The sequence below is a fragment of the Theropithecus gelada genome, chromosome 1 (genome assembly GCF_003255815.1).
Source record: "Theropithecus gelada isolate Dixy chromosome 1, Tgel_1.0, whole genome shotgun sequence".
Classification (NCBI taxonomy): domain Eukaryota; kingdom Metazoa; phylum Chordata; class Mammalia; order Primates; family Cercopithecidae; genus Theropithecus; species Theropithecus gelada.
The window spans coordinates 55,013,612-55,033,896 of NC_037668.1; the positions used below are offsets into that span (position 1 = coordinate 55,013,612).

A 20,285-nucleotide genomic window follows, 5' to 3' on the forward strand; every position below is an offset into this window, starting at 1 on the left:
CCAGGAGAACCCCCACCACTTACCCTCGGCTCTGCCGCCTGGGCTGTCACACTGGAGATCTCTGTGGGCAATAAGACAGGCAATAGATTTGAATTCCCCAAATGGTCTAGTGGCCACAGCTCAACCCCTGCCCACCGGCCCGGCCTCCTCCAGGTACCACCCCCCGGCTCCCTCAGCGCTCCATCCAGCGCAGACACCCGGCTGACCTGGAAGAGAGAGGGCCCCCGTGCCTGGGGGCTCTGCCAGTCGCTGGCTGTCAGCTGGGGGTGCTGTGGAGCAACTTCGGCCTGAGCCCAGGCCTCGGGGCGTGGACAGCGCCTGGAAAGGACCATCGCAGCTCAGGTTTAGTGAGCACCTACTGCGCGCCAGGTACTGGGCTGGAAGCTGTCCAGGCATCGTTTCATTTAATTCTTCATACCAATCCTGTGAGGTAGGGGCTATTAATAACCCCATTTTGCAGATGAAGAAATGGAGGCTCAGAGATAAAGTAACATCATTCATTCATACACTCATTAGTTATGAAGTACCTACTTTGGACAAGGACTAGACAGACAGACACTGATCAGATCATTATAAATTACTTAATTACTAGTGGGATAAGAGCTGCAAAGAAAAAGTGAAGATGCCTGAGGTCAGAGCAATCACACGGGGAGTCAACAACAATAAAAGTCCATAGTTTGGGGACATTTTCTGTTGCCAAACACTGGGCCAAGTGCTTCATATAGATTATCTCATCAAATTCCCCATACAAACATGAGATCAATATGATTATCTTCCCCAGTCTTACAGAAACTATCCCCTGAAAGATGGTAAACACCATAAAAGCAAAGATATCTGTCCTATTCACTGCTATATGTATTTCCCAACACTCAGAACAGCACATGGCCTACAGCAGCATTTTAAAAAATGGCTGTTTGGCCAGGTGCAGGGGCTCACACTTGTAATCCCAGCACTTTGGGAGGCTAAGGCAGGAGGATCGCTTGAGTCCAGGAGTTCGAGACCAGCCTGGGCAACAGAGCGTGACCCCATCCCTACGAAAATTTAAAAATTAGCTGGGCATGGTGGTGCACACCTGTAGTCCCAGCTACTCAAGAGGCTGAGGTGGGAGGATCGCTTGAGCCCTGGAGGTTCAGGCTGGCTGCTCTGAGCTATGATCGTGCCATTGTTCTCCAGCCTGGGCAGCAGAGTGAGATCCTTTCTCCAAAACATTAAATTTAAAGTTTGTTGAATGAATCAACAAACGAATAGGTACACAGAGCAATCAACCCTGCCTTTTCCCTTTAGGCTCTTTCTTCTTCTCCAGACCCAAGAAGGATGCTGAGGGAGGGACCCAAGAGTGTGAAAAGGGACATTCTCTGATCCTTCTTCCACCTTCATCGGAAAAACTCTGCCGCTCCATCCTACCTCTGGTCTTGTCCTGGCCCCTGCTACATCCTCTCAGAGCCCTATCTATTTCACCTTCATAGTATTTATCGCAACTATAATCAATTACTTGTGTGACTGGCTGTTTAGTGTGTCTCCTGCAACAGTGTGGGCTCTTCAGGAGCAGGGATCACGTCTGTCTTGTTTATCGCTGTATTGCCTGACCCTAGGGCCTAGGCTATGAATGCTACATAAATATTTACCGACTGACTCCCTGAGCTGGTCAGGGCAGAGCTGGGATTTAGATCCAGGCATGTCTGACTCCTGAAGGAGCCCGAGGACTCAGGGCCATGGCTGATTCCAGGAGTTGGGATCTCAGGGAGCAGGGAGCTGAATGGACCCCAATACTGTGAGGGTCTTAAAGACTGACCTTGATGCCTGCCTAATGTTTGGCTCTGACCTAGTACTGGGTCACTGAGACCTATGTGCCAGAGACTCATGTAGACTCTCCCCACCTACCAGTGCTGTCACCCCACAGGAAGACTGCAGAGCTGTAGGGACAGGATAGAGTAGAAAGAGACACTTCTCTGCTCCCCTTTGGGGGATGGCGATTTGCAATCTACAAAGCACCTACCTACACATCTATGACCCACTGAATCCTCACAGCAGCCTGGGAGGCATGATTTATTATCCCCATGTTACAGGGGAAACTGGCTCAGAGTGGATGTGTAACTTGCCTGAAGTCACACAGTTGCTAAGTGGTAGGATTTCTTTTTTTTTTTTTTTTTTTTTTTTTTTTTTTTGAGACGGAGTCTCGCTCTGTCGCCCAGGCTGGAGTGCAGTGGCCGGATCTCAGCTCACTGCAAGCTCCGCCTCCCGGGTTCACGCCATTCTCCTGCCTCAGCCTCCCGAGTAGCTGGGACTACAGGCCCCCGCCACCTCGCCCGGCTAGTTTTTTGTACTTTTTAGTAGAGACGGGGTTTCACCGTATTAACCAGGATGGTCTCGATCTCCTGACCTCGTGATCCGCCCGTCTCGGCCTCCCAAAGTGCTGGGATTACAGGCTTGAGCCACCGCGCCCGGCCAGTGGTAGGATTTCTAATTCTGCCTTAAGTCCAGAGCCTCCTTCCACTCCCAGCTCCTGTAACAATCCTTCAGCCACTTCTGAAAATGCTCCTTCTAGCGCCGTGGTCTAATTTAAGGCTGGGAGGAACCTTAAAATTATCTAACCCATTGGCTTCCAAAGCCTGGGCCTGGGGGAGCTGTGTAACATTCCAGATACCCAGGCCCTAGTCCAGGGGAATGTGACTCATAGATGTGAAGGGACATCTGGGAATCTGTATTTTTAACCAGCTACCCCAGTGGGTACACTTTCTAGTGCCATCTCATGCCCCTCCCATTTTACAGATGAGGAAACTGAGACCTGAAGAGGGAAAGAGACTTTGTCTGAGGTCACAAAATGGCACAGGAAGGGGCCCTTTTGTTGCCCACCCAGGTGGAACATCCCTCTATTCACTCTTCCTTCTCTCTCTGCAGGTTCCAGGCCTCAGCTGCTCCTCGTTGTCCCACCTACTGGTCCCACCTACTTTGCTCTCTCCCAGGCCTGGCTGTGGACCTGGCCCCTCCTAGGTCAGGATCTCTCTAGTCCAAGAACTTGGAGCACTGTTGCCCTCGCAGGGAGGACAGTGGGTAACACCCTCACAAACGAGAAAAGAGGCTCAGACTCTGGAATCTCCAAGTCCAATTTCCAATAGTGTGGTTGCACCGTGGCTCCTGGCACCTACTTGGAGATGACCACCAGAAGCCCCCTCCCTCCCTTACTGAGGGTCAGGCCAGCTGAGCCTTCCCCGCTCTGGAGACCTCCCAGCTGGGGCCTGAGGGTGTGATCTTGGCAGAAGAGAAAAACCTCCTCTCTGGTGGTGGCTTCTGTTCCATCCACCCATGAAGACCTCTGGGCACATCCTCCTGCCAGGCCTCCTGAGGCTGGCCACTGCTCTCTTTTGCAGCCTCCAGGATCTGAGGGAAGCAGCTGGCTCCCCTCCTCACCACACCCCGGCGGCCATTCTCTTGGATCCCTCCCAAGGGTACCACCTAGCCCTGGTCTGGGGACAAAGTCAAAGGGGTCCTTCTGTCTGCCTGTCTGCTGCTGGGTCAGTGTGTCTGAGCTCGCCCATAGGGACACCAGCTGGCTGGGAGGAGGCTGGGGGCCCCAACCTGCTGTGCACAGTGCCGGGAAGCGCCAGCCCACATCCTTGAGTCCCCAGCCCCACCCTCCCCGGCTGTGGCTGTGACCACCCCACCCCTTCCCCAGCCCTCCTTCCCCTCCCCCACCCACTGCCTCCCCAGGGGAGCCAGGCTGCCAGCCCCAGCTCTCACTTCCGGCCTCATGACCCTCTCTCCAGCTTGCACACTCCTCCTCCCCCACCATTTCCCTCCTAGCCTGGTTTGAAGGCCCTGGGATGTCCTCAAATGGGAAACACTGCATCAAAGGGGCCATTACTCCTGCTCTGAGACCTTCCCATCACCTCCTTTTTCCTCCAGCGGCCTTATCTCTTAGGATCTGCCCCTCGGGGACGAGTCCTCACCTCTCTCCACCTCCTTCCCTTCAGCCACCTACCTGCCCACACAGTAACACCTGAAGATCTTCTTTCAACCTGATCCCAGGAACAATATCATAATACAAATAACAATGATGGCAATAATAATGGCAGCTGTCACTCATTTGGCATCATTTAAATAGAGGCACAGAGAGGTTAAGTTATGCCCTTAAGGACAAACAGCCATCTCACTCAATTCAGCTGGTGTCTGAATTTAGGTAGGGCTTCTCTAAATCAAACTGCTTCGGTGTCCAGAGATTCAGCCCCCTCCCATGCAGCCTCCTCCAACTGTCCCAGTCCCAACCATCAGTTCTAATTTTTGACTTCTAATCTATCCTCCTCTCAGCTTCTAGTCACCACCTCCCACCAACCACCATTCAACTAGATGCACTACTCTCCCTCGCCACTAGGTGTCCCCTTGGAGCCACTGATGCCCCCAAGGGGAGCTGGCCCTGCCCCACCCCCTGGGGCCATCAAGGGCCCCCCCACAGCACAGCACAGCACTGCACACCCCACTCCACCCTACCCCCAGCCACACAGAGCTCCTTTGTGCAACCCTCGCCCACCCCCTTCCTCCCTGGAGCGGGGCACCTGGCAAGCAGGTCTGCCCTAGAACCGCCCCCTGCCAGCCCCCTGCCCTGGGTGCCAGGTGTGCGGGCGCCACCACCACCGCCAGCTCTGGCTGGACCCGAGGGTCACCCTGCCGGCGGCCCTCCCTTCCTCCCTCCGAGGTCACCCAGGGACTAAGCTTCCCGCCCTGCTCCGCCCCCCTCCCCTCCTGCCCTTGGCCCTTGCAGACTCCCGTCCTTGTCTTTCCTTCTGTCTCCCGGAGGACTCCCCTCCTCCAGCCCCACTAGGCCCTCCCTGCAGCCTCTCACCCCCCCCCCCCCCCCTCCCCCGAGAGCTCCTTGTTCCGCCCCCCCCCCCCCCCCCCCCCAGGTCTGAAGAACTCCTCCTCCTGGAAAGTTGCTGCTGGAAAGGAAGTGACTTCAGCGATTTGGCCACAAGGCTGGGCACTGCTGAGCCCAGCTCAGCTCAAGGCTTGCCCAACCCACCTCCAAAGCACAAATGGAGCCACATGTGCACATCACTCCCACTGTGCATCCAGAACCCTGGGCACACACACAGCCAGTGTACACACAGATCCCTGTGTGCACACACGGTACCATCGCAGTGTATTCAGATCTTGTCTATACACACATCTCTCCAGTGTACACTAGCACCCTTGCACACACACCATCCAGTGTGGCACACGCAGTATCCCCACACCTGCCCAGTACACACCCAGAATCCTGCATATTCATACTCCCATGTACCACATAACACAGCCCTTGAACACTCCCCAGCCTGGTCCACTTATACAACTCTTGTATATTACCCCATGTGCACGGAAGGACAGAGCCCGCCACACACACCTGCTTGCACACAAGCTTGAGTGCCCTGTACATTTACAGTCGGATACACACAGCCTTGCATCCTCCCACAGCTGTACCTCCCCACCCTTACAATCCCAGGAGACTCCACCCCCAGACCTCAGGCCCCAGGAATGCTCCTTTGGAAGCTGGGTGGGGTCCCCAGGCAGGCTCAGCTCTAGGGAGCTTCCTGGAGCCGGAGGCTTCATGTGTCAGTTCAGGGAGTTGCCTCTGCAGGGCAGGGCAGCTTCACCTGGCTCCGCAGCTCCTGAGCCTGGGTGGGCTAACCTGGGCCAGGAGTAGTGAGGTGGGTTCTGCCACTGCCCCCACCCCCCTCCCTGTCCTGCAAGGGCACCTTAGCATACCTGGGCTACCCAGGCCCTCCCAGCACCTCACCTTGGCCTCCCAGTTCTCTGCTTCCACAGACTCCGGTAGAGAGGTGTCCTGGGGGGTCAGCAGCTGCACACATCAGGCACTCTGGTTTCCACCTCTGCCCTGAGTCCTGGTCATTGTCACAACCCCTTTCTCCTCCCAGTTCTCTCAGGTCATCAAGGCGCAGGGAAGAGTCCTCAGGCTAGGAGGTAGGACTCACTGTATATCCATGAGCCTCAGTTCCCCTTTCTGGATAATGGGGAGTTTGAGTAAATGTTGGGTTAATATGTTTTGATTCTGTAAAGAACCTCTTTTTGACCTAAGCTGGGAGGGGATCCCTGTTGGGACTGGGAGGCAAGTTCCCCTGATCCCCACTTCCTGGGGGTGGCCCAGGCCCAAGCCTGGCTTCCCTGCACACTGTTACCTGAGCAGGCTGTGCAGACAGGCCCGGCTCAGCAGGAAAGGCCTGTCTTCATCAGCATCTCCAGGGTGGTCTCTGTAATGGCCTGAGCGTCGCCCCGCACTCGGGGCCCTCTGCACATGCTCAGCTGGGTAGGCTCTGGGGTCCAGGCCGATGGCTTGACAATCAGGCAAGCTCCCATCTGTGGAAGCAAACACAACACCACAGAGATAAGCATGGATACAGGGTAAGCCAGCCAGACAGCAGGGTGCAGAGGGACACCAAGCCGGGAGTCTCTCATACATGGAGTCCCATCCAGCTCCAACCTCACCCCATTATCCCACCAGGGAACTGTGAGACAATCTCTCTTTTTTTTTTTTTTTTTTTTTAAGGAGAGATAGGGCCTCATCTCGCTTTGTGGCCCAAGTAGGAGTGCAGTGGCATGATCATAGCTCACTGCCACCTTGAATTCCTGGGCTCAAGTGATCCTCCCATCTCAGCCTCCCGAGTAGCTGGGGCTACAGGTGTGCACCACCATGCCTGGCTGGTTTTTTAAAAATTTTTTGTAGGGATAGGGTCTCACCATCTTGCCCAGGCTGGTCTCGAACTCCTGGGCTCAAGCAATCCTCCAGCCTCAGCCTCCCAAAGTGCTGGGATTGCAGGTGTGAGCCACTGCGCCTGCCAAACCTGTTTCTTGAAATCCCAGGCTCCTACTGAGAAGCAGTGTTTTTGCACATCTGTGTACACACATGCATATACACGCACATATACTATAGTGGAAGGAACCTGGCCTTTGGGAGTCAGACAGTCCTTGGCTCAACCTTCATAACTGTGTGACTTTGGGCAAGTCAGTTAACTTTTCTGGCTCTCAGTTTTCTCATCTATAAAATGGGAAAAGTGAGATCTTATGAATGGGGAGGAACATCCGGGGAAACTATAATGCAAAGAGCTTATTGACAATGTAGGTGTGAGAGGTGCTGTTCAGAGTGATGGTGGATGTGAATTTCCACAAGGGTGTATATGCAGCTGGCATTTACCCATCTCCATCAGTAACTGGTTATGTCTCTTGTTTTCTTTAACCACCATGGCCCGCCTCACCACCCCCCTGCTTCCTGCCCATTTGTCTGCCTCCTCAAGGTCTGTACTGGAGCCCAGAGGGGGTCTGGGAACCAGGCCTCATGGACTGCTTACAGGTTCTGGTTGCCTGGGAGTTTGTATGTGTGTGATTGAGATTCTGCCTTTGCAAATGCATATCTGTCAAGGCTCAGCTGTCTGGGTAAATATACCTGCATGTGGGTTCCTGGGTCTATTTAGCCTGTCTGTGTGCTTCTCTGTATTTCCGTGTCTGTGTGGGTACATGAGGGCTTAAGCATGTCTGTGTGTGGGATCACGCGTTTGCTCAGTTGTGGCTGGTGTGGTCAGCTGTGTGTATGTGTGATGCCAGGTTGAGTGTGTGCCTGGATTTGGTGTCTTCAGTCATACATGTGGGTATGTGCACTTTTCATGTTTCTTCTATTCAGTTTTTGTGTGTGTGTGTGTGAGTCTAGCTAAGCCTGTTTGTATGCGTGTGAGGATACAGGGGTGCATGTGTGCCTGTGTGTAGCCAGGTGAGCCCAGCTATGGCTGGGTGTGAGCATGCCTTGGTGTGCACACGCTCTGCCTGGCTCTCTGCATCTCGCTGTGTCAGGAGCCAAACCGGCTCCTGCCTGTCTCAGAGCTCTCTGGATGTGTGTTTGGCAGGGGGTGGGGGTGTGCGGCTGATCCTCTGCTGTCCCTGCAGGTTTCCAATCTCGAGGCCTGTGACTGCAGGCACTGGTGTCACTGTGGATCAGTGTTCCCTCCCTCCCACCTCTGCCTTTCTCTGTGTTTTCAGGGTCATGGTGTGGTAGTGTGACTGGCCACGGTGTCCCTGTGGGTCTCCTTCACCATGGGTCAGTATGTGCTTGTGTGTGTGTCCATGCATGTGTGGATTTGTGTGACCTTATTGTGTCTGTGCACCACTGCGTGTCTCTGTGTCTGTCAGTGGGTCCTTGTGCTATGTCATTGTATGTTTGTGCCAGTATGGCCGTGTGTCAGTGTCAACATGTGTGAGCAGGTCTGTGTGCCATGGTGTGTCAGCACAATGGTGCCCCAGTGTTTGTGTGGTACCTTTGTGAAGGGCTCAGTGTATGAGTGCGTGTGAGCATGCATGTGAGACACCCTTTGTGAGATGGTGTGTGTGTGTCTGTGTCACTGTGTTTGTGTGTGCCTGCTTCCCTCCTTCCTCCCTCTCCCTCCCTTCCTCTCTCTCTCTCTGTAGGAGCCAGACAACTCCCCAAGCCTGGATTAGGGACAATTTATCCACAGGCAGAGAAGGAGAATTCCAACCTGCCAGAGCCTCCCTCCTCTGATCTGTCCCCCCTTTCCCTGTGGTTGGGTGGGCACAGAAACACAGCCCGGCAGCTCCCAAGCCCTTGGGGAGCCCCCACCTTTGCAGCTCCCCAGAGGCCCAGGAGGAAGGAAAAGATGGAAATCTGGGTGGCCCCAGAGCCCTCCAGTGGGGGTGGACTGGCTGCCCCCCATCCAGGCCCCCACAGCTCAGCTCATCTTGGCCCTGTTCTCCTACATATGGTAGTGGTGGGTGGGGGGAGTCTGCATGGGGTCTGCCTGGCCCTGGGGGTTGGGGGGACTTCAGGAGCAAAGCTGCCCTCAGCCCCTCCACAACCTGATACTCCCCAGCAGATAAACGTCAGGCCCCCACCCAGTGTAAATGAACTTCCAACAGTGCCCACACAGGCTGGGGGAGCCGCTGGGAGGCAGAGGACAGTGTGGTGCAGAGAACGCAGCAAGGAGGGGTGCAGGGGCTGGGCTGGGACTAAGGCTCCCTTCACGGTGCTCCAGGCGCAAGGCAGAATCACATGTTTCCCATTAGCTGCTCTGGCCTCCTTGTTCAGGGGGTGTTGGCTGGGGGAGATTTGTTCTGGTTGCAGACACCAGCCGAGACCACACAAGAGAGAGAGAGGAAAAGACAGAAGAGAGAGAGCGTGCCAGAGGGAGAAAGGAAAAGACAGAGAGGAAGAGGGAGAAAGATACACAGGGAGACACAGAGACATGGCGAGAGAAACAGAGACAGACAGAGAAAGACAGAAACTGGGCGATGGGCAAGCACAAACACAAAAGCAGAGACGGACTGGTGATGAGGGGCTCACGGAAGAAGGGAGATGGAGAGGAAGGTAGAGAGAGCCGGGTGAGACCTCGTCGGAGGCTGAGGGGAGGGGGTAGCTCAGGCCCAGAGTGAGTCTGAGGCCAGTAAGGACCAAGGAAGAGCCCCAGAGGGAAGAGAGGCATGGGGGAAGTGAGCCAGGCAGAGATGGGAAAGGCAGGGGAGAGCAGGGACCAGGGATTTCTACAGGAGCCTGAGAAAGAGGCGGCAAGGCACAGGCAGGGTGGGCCGGGCAGAAGGGCCGAGGGGAGGCCTATGTGGGCAGCAGACAGGCCGGAGCTGGGATGTGTGGGCAGGGGGAGTGGACACGCCCGAGCTGGCCGGGCGGGGGCGGCCAGCATGCCGAGCCTCCCGCCTCCTGACCCTCGAGCCTGGGAGAGATAACAGGCCCGAATAGTGCTGACTTGCGGTTCAGAAATCCAATATCCTCCCCGGTGCACTGATCGACTACCTGAGCTCCCGGCCCGTGCAGAGCTGCCCCGATTAATCCTGCGGCTCCACAGCCTTAATTAGTTTAACAGTTTCAGGGGCAGGAGAGGCAGGAAATAGGGTCCCCAGGCCCTCAGGGACACAGCTCCCCGCTCCCCATGCAAACCCTGCCTGGTGCCCCACCTCACACACACCTGTCCTGGCCCCAAAGGCCCTTCTCCACACCATCTGAAGAATGCTGGGTCCCTCCGCCTGGGGAACAGTTCCACGGGCTGGCATATGGGTGAGAGGGTAGACCATGCGGGACTGAGCGCCCCCCAACCCGCACTTGTCCCTCTGCTCAGGGCCCCAGGCGTTTCCTCTGGCCAGCCCTTTGGGGCTCTGTGGTCTGCATGGGAAGGCCCCACCAGCTGCCAGCCCCATATCACCAGGCAACATGTCGTCTCTTTAGAGTGAGACACGAGCTCCCAAGTTACTGACAACTTCCCAACAGCATGAGAGAATCACACATGCCACTCCCCACAACAGCCTGCGATGGGCACATGGTGACATCTCACACACACAACAGCCAGAGACAGGCGCACAAGTCGGTGACAACTCTCCTAACGGGATGAACTAAGCACATAACCTGTCGCTTCCCCCAAAGCATGAGATGGGCGCACCTGACACACCTTCAACAGCATGGGGCAGGCGTCTGTCACCCCGCACAATGGCATAACTGACATGCAACCAGGCACCCCCACACCCACTAATAGGATGTGAATGCACAGAGAACCTGTTACACAGCTGACCAAGACACACACAGGCACACACACACAGAACCTGTCACACAGCTGACCAAGACACACACACACACACACACACACAAACATGCACACACAGAGAACCTGTCACACAGCTGACCAAGACACACACACACACACACACACACGCACACACAGAGAACCTGTCACACAGTTGACCAAGACACACACACACACACACACACACACACACGGGACAAGTCCCACCTTCCAGGTGTAAGGAAGGCATGGAGCTCTCCACCCACCATACAGCATGAGGCAGGGACACAACCTCGCCCCTGCCTGGGAATCCTCCCTGAAGACAGTGGGACGGGTACACAACATGTCACCTCCCCGGCTGCCTCAGAAAGGTGACAGCCCACCTCACTCCTCCCCTATCACTGTCACCAGCCTGGGTAGTGCTGTCCCTCTGCCTGCAGAGGCGTCACAGCTCACAGGGCATGAATGTCACCCCAGCACTGCCAGAGCTGGGCACAGCCACACACTGCCCCAGTGACAAACACCACTGGTCCCAGAGAAGGTGAAGGCACACAGGGCTCTGGTGTGACCTTGGTCTCTGGACACCAGGAGGGGAGGTGCTGTGGCTTCCCGCCCAGTGGCGGGTGCTGGGGGAGAGGAGTGCTGGGGAGGAAGCTGCTGGTCACACGGACTACCTGGAAATGCCACCTCCCCCAGCCCCCACTCCACTCCATTCACCTCCCCCGGCCCCCACTCCACTCCACTCCATTTCTCATTCACTGTAGTTGTGTATCTAGGAAGGGGGCCGAATCAGTGGTGGAGGGAGGGCTGTCTTGAGGCCTGAGGAGCTGTTACTATGAGACTGCTTAGAGATCAGGGGGGAGTAGGGCGGTTAGGGGTTGCTATCACCATGTGCACAGTGGGGAGGGGGTGGGATAATGGCTTGAGACCCCCACAGCTTCCAGGGAAGCACTTCTTCCTTACAAAGGCCCCCTCTCCAAACTTCAGGCCACAGAGCTGGGGACAAGGAGGCCAAAGTCCAGGGACATGACTCACCCAGGGAACAGGCCCAGCCTGCTGGCCATAGTGGTAAGGGAGGCCAAGAGCCAAGAGGCCCGGGTTCCAGTCTGAGCTCCTCCAGGGCCAAGCTGGGTGACCCTGGAGCAGCAGCTCAGTCTCTTTGGCTTTGGGGAGGGGGGAAGGGGCCGCAGTGAGAGAAGTGCCAGGGTCAGAGTAAAGAAGCTGAAGCTGGAGACCAGCAGACAGGAAACTTCAGGCCACGGAGGGCTCCAGCCCCGTTCCCCTGCTTCTTCACAAGGAACCTCAGCTTCCTCATCCGTAAAATAGGGACAACAGTGCCAGCCTCATGAGACAAGATAGCATAAAGTGGGCCACTGCTTAAGAAATGGGAAGCTTCTGATTGAAGAGAGGGAGAAATAGACTAAGAGACTTGCCCAAGCCACAGAGCAAATTAGGATCAGCTGAGTTCAGCCTCTATCTCCTGGCTCCCCACCTGGAGCTGTTTCTTTAAGACTGCTTGGAGGTCAAGTGTGGAGGGGGACAGGGGAGATGCTGGGGTGTTGTTGGATGCAGTGCCTCCCTGCCGCCCAGTGAAGACCAATGAATCTGACAGGAGTCCCTAAACCCCACTTGGTCCAAAGCTTGGACAAGAGGAGCGGCTCTAAGTGGAGGGAGGCACCCCACCTCCCACCCCACCATGACCAGCAGCAGCACCTGGTGCTCAGAAGGACCAGAGGATCTGAGATGTCAGTGTCTAGGGCCCCTCGTTTTACAGGAGCCCAGAGAGGGAAAGGCCTAGCCTGACGTCACACAGCATGACAGCAGAAGAGCCTAGAGTCCTGGCCGGGAACAGCCTCAGAGCAGAGTCCCTCTAGCCCCTGGGGGTGGCTGGAGCTGGGGGGCCCTGGGGGACTGAGCAAAGCGTGGCGACAGATGGCCTGCCGAGGCAGCGGCGATCTGGGCGGCTGGCAGGCATGCTCGCTCCCGCGCAGGGAAGCGGCTAATTTTAGCTGAGGCCTCGATGCCAGCTTTGTTCCCCCCACCCACCCGCCGAGGGGGCCCAGCATGCCTTGCGTGCAACCTGCCTCCCCCAGGCACCCCTACTCCCCCGCCTAGCCCCTTGGTGAGTAGTGCCCAGACCCCAGGATCCTAGAACGGCCTGCCTTACCAGGCCTCACCACACCCAGAGGTGAGGCCTGGCTTCCCCACCCAAGGGCCTGTTTGCCCACGATGCCAAGCTCATTCCACGAAGAGGGGCAAGAGAGGAAGGACAGAGGCCACTGCCCAGACTGGGAGGGCGGGCCAGACAGCAGGGGCTGCCAGTCTTGAGGGGAGGCGAGGCACTGTCCTCCACCCAACCCTTAAGGAGACAGGACCCTGATTCCACCCATGCCCTGGACAAACATTCTGTCTGGTGTCCCCCGGCACTGGTGAGCAAGGGGCGGGAGTCACTCTAGTCTTTCCTTGTTCCTCACAACTTTGACTTTGTTCCAGGAACTCAAAGCACTTTAAAGAAGTCAGACATGAAGCAAGGATAGTATCCCTATACCATCTGGGGAAACTGAGGCATAGTCTGAAATTGCCATCATTTTAGCAAGGGAAGGAACAAATTCCAGGAATCAGTGAGGCCTGCCCTCTAGAGAGCTTCTTGGGCCAGTTTAGCTCCTGGGACTATCTTCTGTTCCTAACCTGGGCTAGTGGAAGGTAGACTAGATGGATGGAGCCCATCCCCTAAAACCCTGGAAAGGCAGACTCACACTCTTGTTTCCTGGTGCCACACTCTCTGCAGGTTCTTTAACCTTGCACCCTCCATTTCAGGTTCAACCACACAAGCCCAGTGGGGCTTCCAGGACATCTGGCCCCTACTAAAAAGAGGAACCCTTTGGGGTGACTCTGGAGCCCCGCCCCCCGCTCCAGCTCCCCAACCTTCACAGGCCTGTGAAGGAAACAACCTGGTAGGAAATAGAGTAAGGAGAACTGAAAGGCCCAGCTCTGAAAGAAAGATATGTATTTAGAAGGAGAAAGTCAGAAGAAAGAGAGGGGGCGGGAGAAATCAAGGCAGAGACTCAGATCCAGGAAGAGAGACAGAAAGACGAAGGACACTGAGGCAAAAGAAACAGGGCAGAAAGAGGCTGAAGGAGAAAACGATCTGGAGGGAGGGGGCGAGAGCCAGAGAGGGAGAGAGAGGGCGAGCATGCCAGAAGAAGGAAAACAGCAAGAAAGAGACTCAGGAAGAGAGGGAGACAAGGAGGAAGAAAAAGACAAAGAGAGAGACAGGCAGGATGATGCAGAGACAAAGACACATGCACAGGGGGGAAGAGATGGAGAAGGAACCTGAGGAGTCTGCACAGACGGGCGGAGGCACAGAGCACCAGCGACCCAGGAGCCAGAGACAGACAGAGGGACTGACACACCCAGAGCCCCACAGCGACAGTCGGAGGGTGAGACACACTCAGATGGGGCGGGAAGAGGGGGTGACACTAAGTGTTAGAGTGTGGGGGGAACAGCAGGAGTAGGCAGAGGTGAGGAGGGAGGGGGAGAGGGAGGAGGAGGAGGAGGAGGAGGAGGAGGAGGGATGTCGTTGCCAGAACTGGGGGGGACAGAGGACAGAAATGGAATGTGGGTCTGGGCATGAGGCTCACAGATGCATCGGCTCTGGTTTCAGCTGGGGCAGTTGGCTGCTAGGGTGGGGGGAAGAAGGAGCAGAGCTGTCGAGGGAGGGGGGCCTGTTGCCATGGCGGCGGGCACGGCAGGGGCACAGTCTGCTGGCACTTGGCGCTCTGGGCATGGTAGGGGGCTGACTGAGGGGGAAAGGCAGGGTAAGGAAGAAGCCTCGCCCCTGCCCTCGGGGTTCTACCAGGAAGAAAGTTTCCAGAGAGCCACAGAGATGTTGGGAGTAGAGCACAGCTCTGGGCCCTGCCCAATCCTAGGGAGGCTGCGGAGGGTGCACTGCTCTCCAGGCTGTCTGTGGGCATCCCAGCTTCCTGCATGCACCTCAGGCTGGCCCTGGGGACCCTCCTCTCTGTCCCCTCCAGTCTAGCTGAAGATCCTGCATGCTGCTGCTTGCTGCCGCTGCTGCTTGCAGGGGAGCAGCAAGATTGTGAATTCAGGATCTGTAATCCTAACGCAGAGCCCAGGCCTACCGGGCTCCAGTTGCCAAGGCGACGGCGGGTCAGAGGGCAGCGCGGGGCGCCCGCTCCTCCAAGTCAGAATCCCAATTGTTAAAGCCCAAGAATAAACAGCTGAAGCGGCCGTCGGGGGGCCGGGAGGGGGGGCTGAGGTCTGCATCGGCTCAGTGTGGTGTTGTCAAGCGAGATGTCACTAATTGTCTGAAGGAACAGGCTGAGGCAGCTCTTAACTGCTTCCGTGCCACCGGAGACACCTTGGCTGCCTGGCCCCATCCCTGGGGCCTCCCAGCATTCCACCGGGCCAGGCTGTTGGTGGGGGCAGTGCTGGCCCAGCATAATCCCTGCCTCCCTTGCACTGCACTGAACCCCACATACTTGTGGCTCCTAACCCTCCTCTTTGCCTAACTTGGAACCTCCCACCTGCAAGCTAAATCATTATGTCCCCAACGCAAGCACCCCCAAATCCACTGGGCCCACAATACTCCTTGTAGCCCAGAACTGCCCCTTTGGCTTGCAAAAGCCCTCCCAGCTCCCACAACATCTCTCCCTCTTCCCAGAAGTTGGGGTTCTGGTCCAGATTTGTGAATTGCAGAGGAAAGCAGGCTTAGGGCTCTTCCAATCTGTGGGGAGGGACAGGGAAGGGCAGAGGCCTCCTATGGGGAAAGGTGAGGCCTAAAGCAAGTCTCTGTGCAACTCCCTGCTCTTAGTCACACACCTGAACCAAAGGCCTGAAGGGAGCTGGGAAACCTGGTGTCCAGCTTTGATGCTCCTACGTCCTTGCTCTGTGTGACTCTGGAGGCAGTAGTGACTATTCTGAGGCGGGCGGTGTCTGTAACGCTTGACCAGAGGAACACCCAACCCTGTGGGTGAGAAGGGCCCGATAATACAAGGTGGACAGCCAGCAGAAATGCAGCCGGTAAGACGTTCCATGAAAAACATGGAGCAGTGTGGGGTACACAGCAAACTGCTCAGTGGACGGCAGCTAGCGCTGGCAGTAGGGCTGGTACTGCCCTTACTACAGAGGGCCCTAGAGGGTGCAGGTAATCAAAAAAGATAGGAGGGTAGGTTCTGGGAAGGCTTCCTGCACAAAGTGGTACTTGGCAAGATCTGGGGCAGGTGGGCAGGAAGGTGGAGCACTCCAGGACAGAGGTCTTGTGAGGAGCTTCACCGGAGCAGAGCAGCTCGGTCTCCAGGTCGCGTGTTCAGCCTCTCCTAGACTTGGAAGGGCGAGGCCTTCAACGGTCTCCGCCCCTTAGGCCAGCCCTCCCTCTTCCTCCACCTCCCGCCGACTCCACCCACGGCGCGTCCCGAACACTAGGAGCGTGCCGGCGAGGGGGCGGGCCGCGCGGGCCGGGCTCCCGGAGATTGGTAGCACCTGGAGTGATGTCAGAGGGGCGGGGTCGGGGCTTCGGACACGCCCTCTTCCCCCGGCCCTCTTCCCCGGACCCTTTCCCCCGCCGCGGCGCGGGTCCCCGGGAGGGGGCGCCCCGCTCAATGCGCCCCTCAGGTGGGGGGCCTGCGGCAGGCCGGGGCGCTGTCCGTGGGCGGGGAGTTGGGCGCGGAAACAGGGGATCCCCCAGAGAGCGCCCAGCCCAGCCTGGGGCTGGACGCGTACAAAAGGCGACTTGTTCTTTCTCGGGATGCCTGCGCCTTCTCAAACATACCTACAGCCGCACTCCAGGGACAACTACACCCACACAGCCACACAAAGCCTGTCAGGGTGGGGCGCGGGGGGCTGGCGAAAGCCCCAGAAGTCGGCTGTAAGAAGAGCCCTGCCCCGAACCTCCCCACTTGCCACATACTGAAAGCCCCCTCACCCCATCCCACCCCAAATCATCTGGATACTACCCCCCATCACCTAGTGTGCAGCCCTGGGGACACTGACGCAGTCACATTCTGGAAACTGCCTTCTCCCTCATATGGTCTATAGCTCACCAACCCCTGCTCTGGAGTCAGACTGCCAGCTGCAATGTTGGCTCCACACTGTGTGACCTTGGCATCCAATAAGGCCTGTTAAGGTTACTTTTTACTGAGCACTTACTCTGTGCCAATCTTCATCATCACCTAAATGGTGAGTCCTATTAGTCTTATTTTGTAGATGGGGAAACTGAGGCTTGGGTAAAATAGCCTGCCTAAGATGGGCAAGTATTTGAACCCCATGTTCTTCCACGTCGCATCATCTCAGCCTCCCATCACACCACCTTACACCCTAGTACCCCACCACACACACAACCGCAGACAGCAAAGCCATCTATCTCAGAGTTGAGGTGTAATTCTCCACCCCAAACATATCTTGCTGTCACAGTCTAGTACCAGGAGGGTTCTGTCACTACTCAGTGTGTTTGGGGAAGGAAGGAGTGTCTCCTACCTCTAAGCTTCCCCAGCCCTGATGCTGGCCGTCAGGAGTCATAAATGGGGCAGAGTGAGAGGAGGGCCAGAACAGGCTACCTCTAACCTTTCCAGCAGGCTCACCTCCACCTCCCCTGACCCCAGGATGACAAAGCACTGCCATATTGGTTGGGGCGCCTGGCCTGTAGCTCTCCCTGACCCCATAGGCCTGGACCCTCCCCTAGCCCCCAACTCCTGCTGAGAACAAGTAGAAACAAACTCCTTCCTGGAGATGTCAAAGCACCTTTCCTGGGGCAGGCGGCACTGTGATGCCCTGAGCCTGGTTAGGGAGAAGGATCGGGTTACTCTTTCCCCAGCTGTGCCTGGACTCCCTGGAGCTGACCTTTCACCTCAGCCAGGCCAGGACCCAAAGGGGGCTGGAGTCCAGCCTTCACCTCTTGTTAACCCTCTGCATTCCTCATCTTTCCATTCCCCGGCCCCCAGCGGGTCTCAGGAAGCCCAGCCGGGCATGCCAACCTTTCCCTACCCTCCTATCCTAGGGTCCGGTTTCCCAGAGAGCTTTACAGAATGCTCCTCCCTGCCCCCTGCCCAAGCTGCCCTGCCGGGATCAGATACCTCCGCCCAAGCAGCTGAAAATGACCTGGGCTATTTTCGCTCTGGGATCACGTTGCAAACTCCCCCTTGAGCTGGCAGCTTCCCACACCCCTCCAGACCATCGCCCCCCACCCCTCATCCCTCACCCAGGGCTACTGACTAACAGGACAGGAGGGCTTTTAGAGACCACTGGCCTAAACCCTTCAAACAGGGATACTGAGGCCATTAGGAGTCAGGCACAGGGCTGGGCAAAGAACCAAGTTTCCTGGGTCCCCGCCCAGGTCTCTTTCTACTGTCTAGCACAGCCTGATCCATACCCTAGATCTCAAATCCTCTGACCCAGCCAAAAACCTAGCCAACCTCCCCTAAGCACCAGAAAGTCACACTGCAGGCTACCAACAAGTCCCTGAGCTGCCCTGCATGTCAGAAACTGCCTTGGCCACACTCTTCTCTTTGTTTAGAACTGGGACCAGGTCTGTACCTGTGTCACAGGCATGTGCACCACTGGAAGGTTTTAGGGGGTGCAAATTGGGAGGAAAGATAGGGAGATTGAGGCCTAGAGGAATAAGGAGATGGACTCAAGCTTTATGTATCTTAATACTTCCCAGCAGCCCCTTGCCCCAGCTTCTTGGTCCCCCCTTTCCATTCTTGCAAACCCAGCCCCCTCCAGGCCCCTGCCCCTGCCCCTCTGCCTCAAGCCCCAGCCCTCCTGGGCAGGAATGTGACTGGTCAGGTCTGAGCTGACCACATGAGTGGTTATAAGGTGACAGACCCCCCCATTCTCCCATCCCCCCAGCCTGGGGGAGCTCACATACCAAGGCAAGGGGTGGGAGAGCTCCTTTAACCCTTTGCAGCCTGACTGTCAGGGAGAAAAGGCAGGGTACTCTACTTCCTGTGACCAGAGCCAGTGTGGGCTGCCAGGTGGAAGGAGTGTAGGAAGAATCTCCTTCAGTGAGTGGGGGTGGAATGAGGGTATCTGCCCAGAGTCCCCACTAGTATTCTCTGCCACCCCAAATGTCTCATCTCATCTCCCATGCCATTTGGAAAAACAGTCATGAGCTGGTGCTGAGGGTGGAGAAGGAAAAGAGGTGCTGAGGATGGAGAAGGAAAAGACAACCTCGGGAACCCCTAGTCTGATGGGAGAAATACAACCTTGCCCTGGGGAGTCTGACTGGGGAGACCAGGCACAGAGGCAGGCTGGGACAAAGAGCCTGGAGCAGAGCAGAGCCTGGAGCTGCAGCAGGAGGAGGAAGAAGTCAGGGCAGGAGCAGAACAAGTCAGGTGGGGTCAGACCGGACAGGCTTCCCGGAGGCCCCCGCGGCCCCCTCGGCCCACAGCCCTCCCCCCAGGCTCTGGAATCTCGGGGGTCAGGGCTGAGGGACAGCCCCACCCCCTGCTCCCCTCAGGCTCAGGAATTCCACCAGCCAAGGGGGGGGGCGGGTGGCTGCTTCGGCCTCTGTCCAAGTTGGCTCCCACTGGACCGGGAACAGCAGCTCCTCCTCGGCCCCCTACCTCACCCAAGCCCTGGGGCTGGCCCCCAGCCCCCTCCCCTCCCCTTCCCAGGCTGGCATGGTGTGTGCCAGGCGCTGGCAGAAAACAAACCCGCAGGGGTGGGTTTGCAGGGAGCGGGGTAACCTTGACACAGTTGCGGCAGTCGCTAATGGCAGACACACACTCCGCCTGTTCTGGGGGGACTGTTGCCGTTGCTAGGAAACCAGCAGCCGCGTGAATGGAAATGGGTCAGTAAACCTGGGGAGAGATAGTGTGACACTCGAACCACTGCAGCTGCTCCAGCCCACACCGAAATCCCTCCTCTTCAATATTTATCACTCCCGCCTGGGCCCTCAGCTCCTGCCAGACCCTGCACCAGCCTGGCCTTCAGCCCTTCACTCAAGGCCCAACAGGCGTGGGGGAGAAAAGATGGAGGGGGTTGCTTATCCATTTTGGGGGGTGGTCCAGACAGGGTGGAATTGGTTCTGGAGGAGATTGAACAGGAAACAGAGTCTAATCCTGTGGTGGGGAAGGGGTTAAAAGGTCAATTCACACCTGTTCCTGACTTAGGCACCGTGGTAAAATTACTGAGAGTGAGGGGGCTTGAGGCTGCCCGCCTGCTTACCTGTGGAGGGACTGATTAAGACAGGAGACCTCCCTCCAGGTGTACTGGGGCCTCCCTCTGTATAAAGATAGAGGAGACGAGGCACCCAAAACATGGCCAGGATTCACTCACAGCCTGAAAACACCACCGGACGGTCCCAGTACAACCTGACATCTGAGAGCAGCCCAAATGACCAGGAGCTGCCTACTGCCTTACAACACCATTCTGGACAGCTACGCGTCGTACCCCAGCCAGCCACACACACACTGTTCAGAGGCCCTGACAACACCCCTACAGATACCCCCACAACAGAACATGACAACTCCAATTCCGAACAGTGCCACTCAGTTCAACATCCATAAACAACTGACAAACCCAGGCGCAGGCGAAACCACGCAGTGTGGGACTGCGCTGACTCCAGCCGCTTCCCCAAGAGGCTGGAGCCTCCCTGAGGAGCCTGTCCTGACCCAAAGCCTGGTTCATGGATGTTTCTTCCTCCCTCCCACTGTCAGCCCCCTCGTCCTGCACACACCTCAACACACTGCCCCTGGGATCGCTCTTCTG

The 20,285-nt window shown here is 56.9% G+C and overlaps 1 protein-coding gene across 5 annotated transcripts in view; it reads right to left on the minus strand.

The window, feature by feature from the left end:
• Positions 1–20,285, minus strand: part of AHDC1 (AT-hook DNA binding motif containing 1) — a 70,767-nt gene that overhangs the window by 18,375 nt on the left and 32,107 nt on the right. For 2 of the 5 annotated variants that reach the window (XM_025362984.1, XM_025363003.1), the window contains exons 2-5: positions 6,168–6,345; positions 5,768–5,992; positions 207–318; positions 24–61 (exon numbers count right to left, since the gene is read on the minus strand). The gene's annotated coding sequence lies outside the window, so the exon portion shown is untranslated. Of the gene's footprint in view, positions 1–23; positions 62–206; positions 428–5,767; positions 5,993–6,167; positions 6,346–20,285 lie in introns of those variants that run through there. The other 3 variants (XM_025362973.1, XM_025362994.1, XM_025363006.1) reach the window with 3 other exon arrangements.